Source organism: Microcaecilia unicolor, chromosome 7, assembly GCF_901765095.1.
Source record: "Microcaecilia unicolor chromosome 7, aMicUni1.1, whole genome shotgun sequence".
Classification (NCBI taxonomy): Eukaryota; Metazoa; Chordata; class Amphibia; order Gymnophiona; family Siphonopidae; genus Microcaecilia; species Microcaecilia unicolor.
In genome coordinates, this window is record NC_044037.1 from 130889569 (window position 1) to 130904506 (window position 14938).

Sequence of the window (14938 nt, forward strand, 5' to 3'; positions counted from 1 at the left end):
GAGACAAAGTCAGCACGGATTTAGTGACGGGAAGTCTTGCCTCACCAATCTACTGCATTTTTTTGAGGGGGTGAACAAACATGTGGACAATGGGGAGCCGGTGGATATTGTGTAGGATTTTCAAAAGGCGTTTGACAAAGTGCCTCATGAAAGACTCCTGAGGAAACTGGAGAGTCATGGGATCGGAGGTAGGGTATTACTATGGATTAAGAGCTGGTTGAAAGATAGGGAGCAAAGAGTAGGGTTGAATGGTCAGTATTCTCAGTGGAGAAGGGTAGTTAGTGGGGTCTCGCAGGGGTCTGTGTTGGGACCGCTGCTTTTTAACATATTTATAAATGACCTAGAGATGGGAGTAACTAGTGAGGTAATTAAATTCGCAGATGACACAAAATTATTCAGGGTCGTCAAGTCACAGGAGGACCTCGCGAGACTGGGGGATTGGGCGTCCAAGTGGCAGATGAAGTTCAGTGTTGACAAGTGCAAAGTGATGCATGTAGGTAAGAGGAACCCGAATTACAGCTATGTCATGCAAGGTTCAGCATTAGGAGTTACGGACCTAGAAAGGGATCTGGGAGTCATCGTTGATAAGACGTTAAAAACTTCTGCTCATTGTGCTGCGGCGGCTAAGAAAGCACACAGAATGTTAAGTATTATTAGGAAAGGGATGGAAAACAAACATGAGGATGTTATAATGCCATTGTATTGCTCCATGGTGCGACCGCACTTCGAGTATTGTGTCCAATTTTGGTCGCCGCATCTCAAAAAAGATATAAAGGAATTAGAGAAGGTGCAGAGAAGGGCGACGAAAATGATAAAGGGAATGGAACGACTTCCCTATGAGGAAAGGCTGAGAAGGTTAGGGCTCTTCAGCTTGGAGAAAAGGTGGCTGAGGGGTGATATGATAGAAGTCTACAATTGGAAGAACTAGATAAAGATCTGATCGCTGATATTCAAAAGTTGGGGAAGAAAAGAGAGGTGCTGTTGTTGGGAGATTTTAATCTGCCGGATGTAGATTGGAAGGTTCCGTCTGCAAAATCGGAAAGAAGTAGAGAGATTGTGGATGCTTTCCAAAGTGCTCTGCTCAGACAAATGGTGAATGAACCCACGAGGGAGGGAGCCACGTTGGATCTGGTGCTCACGAATGGGGATAGTGTGTCAAATGTCCGAGTGGCTGCACACCTGGGAAACAGTGACCATCAAACGGTTTGTTTTGATGTAACGGCTCATGTAGATGGCAGCCACTCTAAACTCAAAGTCCTGGATTTCAAGCGAGCTGACTTTAACAAAATGGGAGAATACCTGAGGAAGGAGCTGATGGGCTGGGAGGACATACGAGAAGTGGAAGGACAGTGGTCCAGGCTAAAAGAAGTAATAAACAGGGCCACAGACCTTTATGTAAGGAGAGTAAATAAAAGCAAGAGAAAAGGAAACCGATATGGTTCTCAAAGCAAATGGCTGAGAAAATAAAGATTAAAGAGTTAGCGTTCCAGAAATATAGAAAATCTCAAGAGGAGGAACATGGGGAGGAATACCGGATGAAACTGAAAGAAGCCAAGAGAGAGGTACGTCTGGTGAAGGCGCAAGCGGAAGAACAAATGGCTAGAAATGTAAGGAGGGGAGACAAAAACTTCTTCAGGTATATTAGTGAAAGGAGAAAGACTATAAAGGGAATTGTGAGACTAAAAGATACAACAAAACGCTATGTAGAAAAAGATGACGAAAAAGCCAATTTGCTAAATAGATACTTTTGTTCTGTTTTCACTGAAGAAAACCCTGGGGAAGGACCGAGAGGGACTGGCAAAAGTACACCTGAAAATGAGGTGGATAGAGCGCCGTTCACGGAAGAGAGTGTGTATCAACAACTTGGAAAGCTAAAGGTGGACAAAGCCATGGGGCCGGACGGGATCCACCCCAGAATACTGAGGGAGCTCAGAGAGGTTCTGGCGGGTCCTCTTAAAGACTTGTTTAATAAATCCTTGGAGACGGGAGAGGTTCCGAGGGATTGGAGAACGGCGGAGGTGGTCCCTCTTCACAAAAGTGGGGATAGGGAAGAAGCTGGAAACTACAGGCCGGTAAGCCTCACTTCGGTTATTGGAAAAGTAATGGAAGCCATGCTGAAGGAAAGGATAGTGAATTTCCTGGAAGCCAATAAGTTGCAAGATCCGAGACAACATGGTTTCACCAAAGGGAAATCGTGCCAAACGAATCTCATTGAATTCTTTGACTGGGTAACCGGAGAATTAAATCAAGGACGTGCTATGGACGTCATCTACTTAGATTTCAGCAAGGCTTTCGACACGGTTCCCCACAGGAGGCTCTTAAATAAACTAGACGGCCTGAAGATAGGACCCGAAGTGGTGAACTGGATTAGGAACTGGTTGACGGAAGAGACGCCAGAGGGTGGTGGTGAATGGAGTTCGCTCGGAGGAAGGAAAGGTGAGTAGTGGAGTGCCTCAGGGATCGGTGCTGGGGCCGATTCTGTTCAATATATTTGTGAGTGACATTGCCGAAGGGTTAGAAGGTAAAGTTTGCCTTTTTGCGGATGACACCAAGATTTCCAACAGAGTGGACACCCCGGAGGGTGTGGAAAACATGAAAAAAGATCTGAAGAAGCTAGAAGAATAGTCTAACGTTTGGCAATTAAAATTCAATGCGAAGAAATGCAAAGTGATGCACTTAGGGAGTAGAAATCCAAGGGAGACGTATGTGTTAGGCGGGGAGAGTCTGATAGGCACGGACGGGGAGAGGGATCTTGGGGTGATAGTATCTGAGGACCTGAAGGCGACGAAACAGTGCGACAAGGCGGTGGCAGTAGCTAGAAGATCGCTAGGCTGTATAGAGAGAGGAGTGACCAGCAGAAGAAAGGAGGTTTTAATGCCCCTGTATAAGACGTTGGTGAGGCCCCACCTGGAGTATTGTGTTCAGTTTTGGAGGCCGTATCTTGCGAAGGATGTTAAAAAAATGGAAGTGGTGCAAAGAAAAGCTACGAGGATGGTATGGGATTTACGTTCCAAGACGTATGAAGAGAGGCTTGCTGACCTGAACATGTACACCCTGGAGGAAAGGAGGAACAGGGGTGATATGATACAGACGTTCAAATATTTGAAAGGTATTAATCCGCAAACGATTCTTTTCCGGAGATGGGAAGGCGGTAGAACGAGAGGACATGAAATGAGATTGAAGGGGGGCAGACTCAGGAAAGATGTCAGGAAGTATTTTTTCACGGAGAGGGTGGTAGACGCTTGGAATGCCCTCCCGCGGGAGGTGGTGGAGATGAAAACGGTAACGGAGTTCAAACATGCATGGGATATGCATAGAGGAATCCTGTGCAGAAGGAATGGATCCTCAGAAGCTTAGCTGAAATTGGGTTGCGGAGCAGGTGGGGGGAAGAGGGGGTGGTGGTTGGGAGGCGAGGATAGGGGAGGGCAGACTTATACGGTCTGTACCAGAGCCGGTGATGGGAGGCGGGACTGGTGGTTGGGAGGCGGGAAATACTGCTGGGCAGACTTATATGGTCTGTGCCCTGTAAAGGACAGGTACAAATTCAAGGTAAGGTATACACATATGAGTTTGTCTTGGGCAGACTGGATGGACCATGCAGGTCTTTTTCTGCCGTCATCTACTATGTTACTATGATGACGACATCAACAAAGAGGCTGTGGAATACAGAATGCGAGTCCACATTTTTGGTAAAAGTACATCACCAGCAGTTGCTACCTATGGGCTCAGAAGGACAATCCAAGAAGGAGAAAGAGTATGGCAGAGACACCAGAAGATTTGTAGAAAGAGACTTTTACATGAGTTAATATTTGAAGTCCCCACATACTGCAGAAGAAGCCATTGTCTTGTTAAAGAGAACACAACCTATGTTAGCAGAGGCTAATCTAAGAATTTACAAAATTGCCTCTAACAGTGCTGAAATTATGAGAGTATTTCCTGCAGAAGATCATGTCAAAGACTTGAAGAATTTAGACCTCCGAGTAGATACTTAGTAGATATATATCAACTATGTCAAATTCCTCAACTGCCTAGACCCACGCCCTGATGAACATCCAGCTGATCGAACCTGGACTAACTTTGACACCCTCTCGGATGATACCATCTTTCGAGCAATTAACAGATACGCCAAATCCCATTGCAAACTAGACATATGTCCAAATTACCTTATAAAATCTGCCCCTCAACAATTTATATCAGAACTTACAATAAATTAAATTTTATGCTGCAAAATGGACTCTTCCCTAGGGATAAAGGAAATATCTTACTCACCCCATACCTAAGGACTTAAAGAAAAACACCAATGACCTAACTAACTATCGCCCAGTGGCATCTATTCCTCTTGTAACCAAACTAATGGAACGCATGGTTACAAAACAATTAACTGATTACTTAAATAAATTCTCTATTCTCCATGACTCTCAATCAGGATTCCATTCCAATCACAGTACTGAAACAGTACTAATTACTCTCTTACACAAATTTAAATAAGCAATTGCTACTGGGAATAACATACTCCTCCTACAATTTGATATGTCTAGTGCATTTGACATGGTAAGCCATAAAATTTTATTATATATCCTAGAATACTTCGGAATTGGAGGTAACATTCTAAACTGGTTCAAAGGCTTCCTAACTACAAGAACTTATCCAGTGATATCTAATTCCAGTATGTCAGCTTCATGGACACCCGAGTGTGGTGTTCCCCAAGGGTCTCCACTCTCGCCAACCCTTTTCAACCTAATGATGACACCGCTGGCCAAATCTTTAGCCAATCAAGGCCTTAACCCATACATATATGCAGATGATGTCACGATTTACATCCCGTTTAAACTTAATTTTAAAGAAATCACCAACAACATCAATCATAGCTTCCAAATTATGCACTCTTGGGCGGATGCATTTCAATTGAAACTGAATGCAGAGAAAAACTCAGTGTCTTGTAGTTATATCACAATATAATACTAATAACTTCACCACTATATCCACACCAAACTTTACCCTCCATTTCAGATACCCTGAAATTTTCTCGGAGTAACCATTGATCGGAATCTCACACTGGAAAGCCATGTGAAGAATATAACAAGGAAGATGTTTTTCTCAATGTGGAAACTCAAGAGAATTAAACCTTTCTTCCCAGGGGAATCTTTGTAATCTAGTACAATCAATGATACTGAGTCATGTAGACTATTGCAATGGTCTTCTTGCTGGCTGTAAAGATCAAATCATCAGAAAACTTCAAACTGGCCAAAACACTGCAGCCAGGCTTATATTTGGAAAAACAAAATACGAAAGTGCTAAGCCCCTAAGAGAAAACTTACACTGGCCTCTTCTTAAAGAACGTATAACTTTCAAAATATGCACTCTGGTGCATAAATAATTCACGGTGATGCTTCGACCTACATGTTAGATCTTATTGACCTACCAACCAGGAATGCTAAAAGATCAGCACGCACATTTCTAAATCTTCACTTCCCCAGCTGTAAGTACATAAGTAATGCCACACTGGGAAAAGACCAAGGGTCCATCGAGCCCAGCATCCTGTCCATGACAGCGGCCAATCGAGGCCAAGGGTTCCTGGCAAGCTTCCCAAACGTACAAACATTCTATACATGTTATTTCTGGAATTGTGGTCTAAAATATAGATTAATACATGCATCCAGCTTTTCATACTTAAGTTCACAAATGTGGAATGCTCTACCATTGGACCTGAAAATAATTCGTAACCTAATTAACTTCCGTAAGGCACTGAAAACACATCTCTTTAATAAGACATACCATAATGACTTATAATTGGAACTGTAATTCACCATCATCTACTTAACAATCAGATTATGTTCTCCCTATATTGTATTGTTTAATTTTAATATGCAATCCATGTTCAATATGTGATACCAATTGTATATTTTCCCTTTTTTACCTGACTGTTCATTTAGCATTCATGTTCTATATATATTACCCAATGTATATGTATTCCGAAATGACATAAGCCATGTCGGAAAATTGTAAGCTACATTAAGCCTGCAAATAGGTGGGAAAATGTGGGATACAAATGCAACAAATAAATAAATAAATACACCTCCACTTCAGTGAAGCCTTGGATTAAGTTGGGACCTAAACAGAGAAGTTGAAGCCACTTAGGCTAGTCTATCTTTTCCCTTCCCTGCGCAGCCGTTGTTCTGCATACACTTAAAACAAAGCAAACAAACCTATGAGCTGCTGCGTCCATGTTATCGTTCTTTATTGTTGATAGCATTTTTATTTAATCTCACTTATATTTTCAAACGTGCTGGCTTGTGCAGTATACAGATGCACACAGAGGAAGTATAAAAATAGAATAACTTTTCATAGGTAGAGTAGTAATTTGTTATAAATTGTAATCAGTGTGTCATTTGGAGGGGCTGATTATAGCATGTGTTATATTCATGCAGAGATTTTTTTTTTCTCCTGGTGAAGGGCCACTAAAACAGACATCATGTTATGAGAATCAGGTGCTCAACATTCAGAGTTTCAATCTATTTATTTATTTATTTATTTATTTATTTATTTATTTACTTATTTATATCCCACAATAAACATGAATTAGGTTGAAACCTGGGAGCATTTTAAATCTTTTTTTTTCTGTGCCTAAATCAAAAGAGAAAGATGGTTTTTAGGAACTTGCTCCTTTTGTTTTGTGGAATGCAGTGGTATAATAAAAAATGCACTTAATTTTATCACTACTATTTAAAAGAAAAATATTAAATAATAAGGGCAGAGCTACCTTCATGCAAAAGTCCAGAGTCTGTCTAAATGTGCCAACATTTTTCAGTTCTGTGATATATATATTACTTCTTCAAGTCAGTTTTCAACAGCGTTTTCTCGGTTATTACCCAAATATGAAAACAATTATAATGTTAATTAATAAGTTTTGGATGTTACTGAATTCTATTATTCTGTCTCAATGTATTTCCAGTTTTGGCACAGTATAAGTCATCACAAGGATGAAATATAAGAAAACCAATGGACTGCATTAGGGGCTTATAGCCCATTTAGTTATGTTTAAATAAATGAGAGATCTGCATGAAAGAAAATATTTATTTTTATTATTTTGACTTATGAAAACCATGTATCCCTGAAACATGCTCAAAACAGAATAATCCATTTGTACAAAAGAGATGAGGTGAAGATGTGATTATGGACCTCGCATAGGCAGTCCATTATTTCTAATAATCTTTTACTACTGCTTTCAGTATTGTTTGCTATTGTTTTGTGTGCACTTGTGACTCTGCCCTCTGCCAGCAAGCTCCACCTACTGGCTTCAACCTATATAATGGGCTAGATAGCCTTGTACTGTCTCCTGTTCTCAATCTAACCTCCTTGGTCCACACCACAGATTCAGAGACTCTCTTTTTTTCTCTTTAGGTTGACCAGTTTTGTATCATCGGTCTCTCATTTCAGCTGCTGCAAGGTAAAAAAGAAAAGATCATCTGGACAACAGACAACCTGAGGTAAAGGAGTATTTTGAACAGCAAAGATCCAGCTTTACAAATGGACTTTGCATGTGTTATGACTGGGGATGTGTGAGCTCTTGTGCCCCAACTGAGCACGGTGAAGATGGAGTAACACCGCACTCGGTCAGGCAGCCAGACAACCCCTAGCTTCACCTGCACTTAGCCACTGCCCCCCAGGAGTTGAGCCCCTGGGTTCGAGCGGCCGGCAGGACTTTCGGAACAGGCAGGGTTGCACGACTACTGACCAGACAGGTGGGCAAGCAAACACAGTCCTGAAGCCCGTAACAGCAGAGCAAAGAATAGTCATGAAACAGTCCAAAGTCAAGGCAGGCAGCAACACAACGCGTAGTCCAGAAACAAGCCAAGGTCAGGAACACTGGAGCACAGGAACAGAACACAAAGAGCACCGGCGTGGACCTCAAACACAATTGAGGCCCGAAGCAACGAAGGACTGGAGGCCGGGCTTTAAATAGTGTTGAAATCACTCTCAAACATGTGCAGCTAATTCAAGATGGCTGCCCCCATCAGCAGAGATGCCTACATCCAAATATGGGCTTCCTTCCTGACCTCGTTACTCCAAGATGGCTTCCCAGGACCTGATCTAATCAAGATGGCTGCGGCCATTGATCCAACCCAGATGATGGCTGCCAAAAATAGGAAACAGAAACAGACCCTGCTTCCTTCCTGAAGCTTAACCAACACCAAGATGGCCGGCTATCTTTGCCGGACCACGACTCGCTGGCGAATCGGCCACGCAGGCCTGGCACCAGGTGAAGAACGTAACAGCATACTTATTATTTTTGAGTATTTGGAGAATTAAATAGTGGTGTCTACCAATATCAGGCAGGGAGTGTTGTGCCCCCATTTGAAATATGAGAGATCAATATTGGCTCCTATGCTATTCAATATCTTTTGAGTTCCTCTTCTTATACTTGCTCAATCCTTAGGCTTTACCGCCTATGTCTACGCAGATGATATTCAGCTACAACACGCCATATACTATACCAACAATCATATGATTCAGAACATTAACTACAATCTGACACAGATCACTGACTGGCTACAACATAACAAATTAATGCTCAATCCAAATAAATCTAGCTGTGTTTTCTTCTCACGCTGCCCAAACGCCTCTCTATCCCAGCCCATCCTTCTTGGGACAACTGCTATTCCTCAATCACTCAGCATGAAAATTCTAGGTGTCATTTTAGATAACTCACTTTCCTTTCGGCCAATATTTCTATTGTTGTTCAACAATGTTTCTACAGAATATGGCAAATCCGCTCAATTCGCTCTTTCATTGACCCACCTGCAATAAATATACTCATCCACTCTTTCATCATCAGCAAACTTGACTACTTTAATTCTCTCTATATAGGTCTCAAAACATCTGATATTAGGAGCCTACAAATAGTTCAGAACACTGCTATTAAACTTATCACTGGAAAAAAGAAATTGATCATGTTACTCCACTACTGAAAGCGGCCCCACTGACTCCCCCTGCCCATAGTATCATCTATAAGATTCTACTATTGGTCTTTAAAATCCATCTGTCTGGTGAACCACCTTATCTTTCCTGTATGTTAACCCCATATTCAAATACAAGAACATTGCGATTATCTTTTCAAAATTTACTGATAGTACCATCTTTTTGAGAAATAATCACCAGGATGGCAATCTTCTCAGTTCAGGGCCTAAATATTGAAACAAGCTACCCCAGTTCCTTTAGCTACCCCAGTTCCTTTAGCAACAGATATCCCTCCAAAACGTAAACATTGATCTTAAAACATTCCTTTTCTCTGATGCGTACTCCTAATTTTGCTAGCAAAATGCATGGAAATGAAGCCTGTTTGACCCAACAGACCCGTCTCCTCCTTTCCTATCCCCTTCTCTTCTATTCTATATGGTATTGTAGTTCCACCCACCACTTCTTTCCATGCTTTACTATTTCCTCCCTTTTCTTTAATTATTACACAGTAAGCCGCCTAGACATGCTTTTTTGATAGGTGGGATAGTAAATCTGAAATAAACTGGAAACTTGAAACTTAAGAAACAGATAGCGGCATGGAGTCACTATGGATAGAAATTTCATGTGTGAAGGGAAGGAGTATTCTTGTAGGGCTATACTTTCATCTGCCAGGGCAGAACAAACATGACAGATAAAGAAATGTTACAGAAATTAGGAAAGCTGGCAAATTGGGCAACAGTATAATAATAGGTGATTTCAATTACCCCAATATTGACTGGATAAATGTTACATTAGGGAGTTCCAGGGAGATAAAATTCCTAGATGTGATAAATGACTGCTTCTTGGAGAAACTGGTCCAGGAACTGACAAGAGGGGGAGCCATTTTTGATCTAGTCCTTGGTGGAGTGCAGGATATAGTACAAGAGGTAATGGTGTTGTGTCCACTGGGAAACAGTGATCATAACATCTACAATCTACTGTAGGAACGTTTAATTTTCGAAAGGGCGATATAATAAAATGAGCAAATGATTAAAAAGAAGCTAAAAGGATTGGCTGCAAAGGTTAGGACATTAAACCCCCTGTTTACTAAACTACACTAGTGGCTGCCATGCGCTAATGCTGACACAGCCCGCTTTCTTTGAATGGGCTGTCTCAACATTGCCAGGCAGCTTAGTAAAGGGGGGGGGGGGGGGTAAATCAGGCATGGACATTGTTTAAATACCATCTTGGAAGCCCAGACAAGATTCATTCCTCATATTTACAAAGCTGGAAAGAAGAGAAAATGACAGCCGGGCATGATTAAAAGTGAAGTGAAAGAGGCTATTACAGCCAAAGAATGTCCTTCAAAGAATAGAAAAAGGACCCAAAGTGAAGAAAATAAGAAGGCAACATAAGCACTGGCAAGTTAGATACAAAGCATTGATAAAAAAGGTTAAAAGCGAATATGAAGAAAAACTTGCCACAGAAGTAAAAACTTACAGTAACAACTTTATAGGTACATCAGAAGCAGAAAGCCTGCGAGGGGATCCATGGGACCATTAGATCATTTATTATGGTTCATTTATATCCCACATTTTCCCACACATGCAGGCCAATGTGGCTTACAGATAAATTAAGAAAAATTACAAATTGAGAAAATACAGTTAAAGGTGACAAATGATAGACAAGGGGAGCAGTAGCTAACAATGGGAAACTAATGAAGGAGCAAAAGGGGCACTCAGGCAGGACAAGGCAATAGAGGAGAAACTGACTGAATTCTTTGCTTCGGTCTTTACGGAAGAAGATGTAAGAGATCTACCTGTACCGGAAATGTTTTTCAAGGGTGACAATGTGGGGGAACTGAAAGAAATCTCAGTGAACCTGGAAGATGTACTGACCCAAATTAACAAATTAAAGAGTAGTAAATCATCTGGACCAGATGGCATTCATCCAAGGGTACTGAAACAACTCAAACATGAAATTGCTGATCTGATGTTAGTAATCTGTAACCTGTCATTAAAATTGTCTGTAGAAATCCAGGGGTGATCCGAGAAATTACAGACATGTAAGCCTGATGTCAGTGCCAAGTAAAATAGTGGAAACTATTATAAATAATAAAATTACAGAACACATAAATAAACATGGTTTCATGAGATTGAGCCAGCATGGGTTCAGCAAAGGGAAGTATTGCCTCACCAATTTGCTTCATTTCTTTGAGGGCATGAATAAACATGTGGGAAAAGGTGAGGCAGTTGATGTAGTGTATCTAGATTTTCAGAAAGCTTTTGACAAAGTTCCTAATGAGAGACTACTGAGAAAATTAGAGTCATGGGATAGGAGGCAATGTTCTGTTGTGGATTAGGAATTGGTTATTGGACAGAAAACAGAGGATATAGTTAAATGGCCATTTCCCTCAATGGAGGAGGGTGAATAGTGGAGTGCCTCAGGGATCTGTACTGGAACCGGTGCTATTTAGCATATTTATAAATGATATGGAAATCGGAATGACAAGTGAAGTGATTAAATTTGCAGATGACACAAAAGGAAGACCTAAGGAAATTGGAAGACTGGGCATCTAAATGGCAGATGAAATTTAATGTGGACAAATTCAAAGTGATGCACCTTGGAGGTCAGCATCCAAAAAAAAGATTTAGGTGTCGTTGTAGAAAATACGCTGAAATCTTCTGCCCAGTGTGTGGTGGTGGCCAAGAAAGCAAATAGGATGCTAGGAATTATTAGGAAAGTGATGGCAAATAAGACCGAGAATACAATAAAGCCTCTGTATCGCAGCATGGTGTGACCTCACCTTGAGTGTTACTTTCAGTTCTGGTTGCCATATCTCAAAAAAGATATAGCAGAATTAGAAAATGTTCAAAGAAGAGTGATCAAAATAATCAAGGGGATGGAATTCCTCCCTTATGAGGAAAGGCTAAAGAGATTAGTGCTCTTTAGCTTGGAAAGAGATGACTGAGGGGAGATATGATTGAGGTCTACAAATTCTTGAGTGGTGTAGAATGAGTAGAGTGAATCAATTTTTTACTCTTTCAAAAACTGCAAAGACTAGGGAACACTAAAGGAAGTTAAATGGAAATACTTTTAAAACAAAGAGGAAGAAATATTTTTTCACTCAACGAATAGTTGAGTGCCGGAGGATGTAGTACCAGCATATGGCCAGACAAAGGACATCATTGTGCAGATCTTCAAGGATGATTTGTTGAAGGGTTTTCACAAGGCCTATGTGGCTTCACTGCTCACCTACATTCTCAACAGAGCTGTCTGGTGGCCCTTTTATCACTTCTACACAGAGCAGCTGTCCAGACTGGCTCCTAAAGCTCCTAGAAATGTATCATACCTCCTACTACAAGCTGTTTCTGGACCGTTAGCAGCTGCCATGGCAGTGACACTCACCAATCCCACGGATATCATCCAGGCTCGAGTGCAGGTTAAAGGGAATTGTAATATTCAGGCAGCTGATGGTCGAGAAAGGGCCCTAGAGTCTGACTAAGGGGCTCTCTGCCCATATTATCTCCTCTACCTCTTCCATTAATGTCATAGTGGTGGGTTACAGAATGCTGAAAAAGCTCAGCTTCCGGCTGGAGCTACTAGAATCCAGACACTGGTAACCTGCTGTGGACTGGGAACATCCTCGGATCCCTTGCAAGATGTATAACCACATTTTTACCAGTAAGACCCATAAGACTATATCTGTGTCTGCAGTACTGTGCATGCGAAGCAGATGTGATACATCAGAAATCGCCTGCTCAGAATCAGTGTCCCCTCCAGGTCTAGATTTGTGGGTCCCTGGTGGTCCAAAAGGAAAAGGGACAGAAGCAGTGCCCACTCACTCCTGCCTAGCAAGGCCTGCTCTTCAAAATGGCTGCTGTGATATCTAGTGGCAGTCTCACTGTACTTCAGGGGGTGGGTGGGGGATCATTACCTGGGACCCACATAAGACCGAAGCAGCTAACACCTACAGAATTAGTCCCAGATATTCAATACCGGTGCCCAGACTTGGCCTGGCACTGATTGTCTGGGACTAATCTGCTCACGGCAGTCAGTGTCTAAAATAATGCTGGCAGCTGTAGACTGAATATCAAGACCTGGAAAGAGACCTGATCCAGAAACGATAAGAGTGCAACAGGATTTGCCAGCACTCCAAAATACCACAAAACTGAAAAGGATGATGAGTATGATTAATTAACTTGTGGGCCACATACCAAATCTATTTGTTTTGTCACTGATAACCCTGGCCCCAGTCTTGGCCTATATTGTTGTTATAACCGCCAGAAGTTACAGGATCGAAGGTGTATTACTACAGCTTCGTGGTAAGGATTAGAAAACCGCATTCCACTCCAGGATTCTAACTCCAGCAGAAACCTATTATGCTCAACTAGAAAAGGAATGCCTTGCCACAGTTTGAACATATGAACAATGTTATTACTACCTCAATAATATGGGTACTTTTAAACTGCTAAGATACTATAAGTCCTTGGTTGTTTTACTTAGCTATAGTTGATGTTCCTTAAGGTTCCAGAATATATGCTTAGGAAATCCCTATTTTTGCAGAGACACTTTACAGACACCCACTGTCAAAGAGAGTTGATGCAGGCAATGAAGGTGATATAGAAGTACATGTCAAGGCAGTAGGAGTTGTCTAGCTATAGGACACCAATATAAACTAAAGCATGATTGCAAGCAGTCCTAGTTCATATCAGGGACTGTTGGCCAGATCCATATGCAAGGTCCAAAACTGTTGGCCAGATCTATATACAAGGTCCAAAACAATGTTGACCCCATAGCAGGTAAAAGACTCCAATTGTCAGCATGTAATGGTCTGCTGACATACGGGCAAAGCATTGTTTACATTTCATGAAGGAGGAAATTCTAAATCACAATTTTGAAGCAGTGTTATATAGTAATTAAGTCAATGTAATTAGTTACCGTACTTAAAGGATTTTTCATTTTCAATTGTAAAGAAGTACAAGAAATATTGTTACTTTTACTGAAGTAATAATTTCACCAGTTTTTACTATTTTTATTCAGTTACATCTGATGCTTGCAGTTAAAGTAAAAGAAACATAAGAACAGCCATACTGGGTCAGACCAATGGTCCATCTAGCCCCAGTATCCTGCCTTCAACAATAGCAATCCAGGTCACAAGTACCTGGTAGAAACCCAATTAGTAGTAACATTCCATGCTACCAATCCAGGGCAAGCAGTGGCTTCTCCCCATGTCTATCTCAATAGCAGACTATGGACTTTTACACAAGGAACTTGTCCAAACCCCATTACTACATCCTCCGGCAATGAGTTCCAGAGCTTAACTATTCATTGAGTGAAAAAATATTTCCTCCTATTTGTTTTAAAAGCATTTCCATGTAACTTCATCGAGTGTCCTCTAGGCTTTGTACTTTTTGAAAGATTATAAAATCAATTCACTTCTACTCATTCTACGCCACTAGGATTTTGTAGACTTCAATCATATCTCTCCTCAACAGTCTCTTTTCTAAGCTGAAGAGCTCTAACCTCTTTAGCCTTTCCTCATAGGAGAGGCATTCCATCCCCTTTATCATTTTGGTCACTCTTCTTTGAACCTTTTCTAATTCCACTACACATTTTATGAACAATACAGTGAACAAAACTAAATGCAATATTCAAAGTAAGGTTGCACCATGGAGCGATACAGAGGCATTATAGTATTCTTTGTCTTATTTATCATCCTTTTCCTAATAATACCTAGTATCCTGTTTTGCTCTATTGGTAGCTGCCGCACACTGGGCGAGTTCTGTTCCTACAGTCGTTGCAAGTGTTTGTCCATTTGTTTTTAGTGCTCAAGTATTTTGGACGGTCTACAGCTTCACATATGAGCAAAAGCTGTGGTCCTGCACCTTTATCTAGAGCTTACTGTTTGACCCCTGATGTAGGCGCTTGCATGCATCGAAACATGGCCCGTGTCGGGTCCTTCCTTTATTTACATCAATAAAGACTGTTGGATTATATC

General features: G+C 41.3%; 1 protein-coding gene across 6 annotated transcripts in view; it reads right to left on the reverse strand.

The window, feature by feature from the left end:
• FTCD (formimidoyltransferase cyclodeaminase) overlaps positions 1-14938 on the reverse strand; it is a 1011684-nt gene that overhangs the window by 45492 nt on the left and 951254 nt on the right. The window lies entirely within an intron of this gene.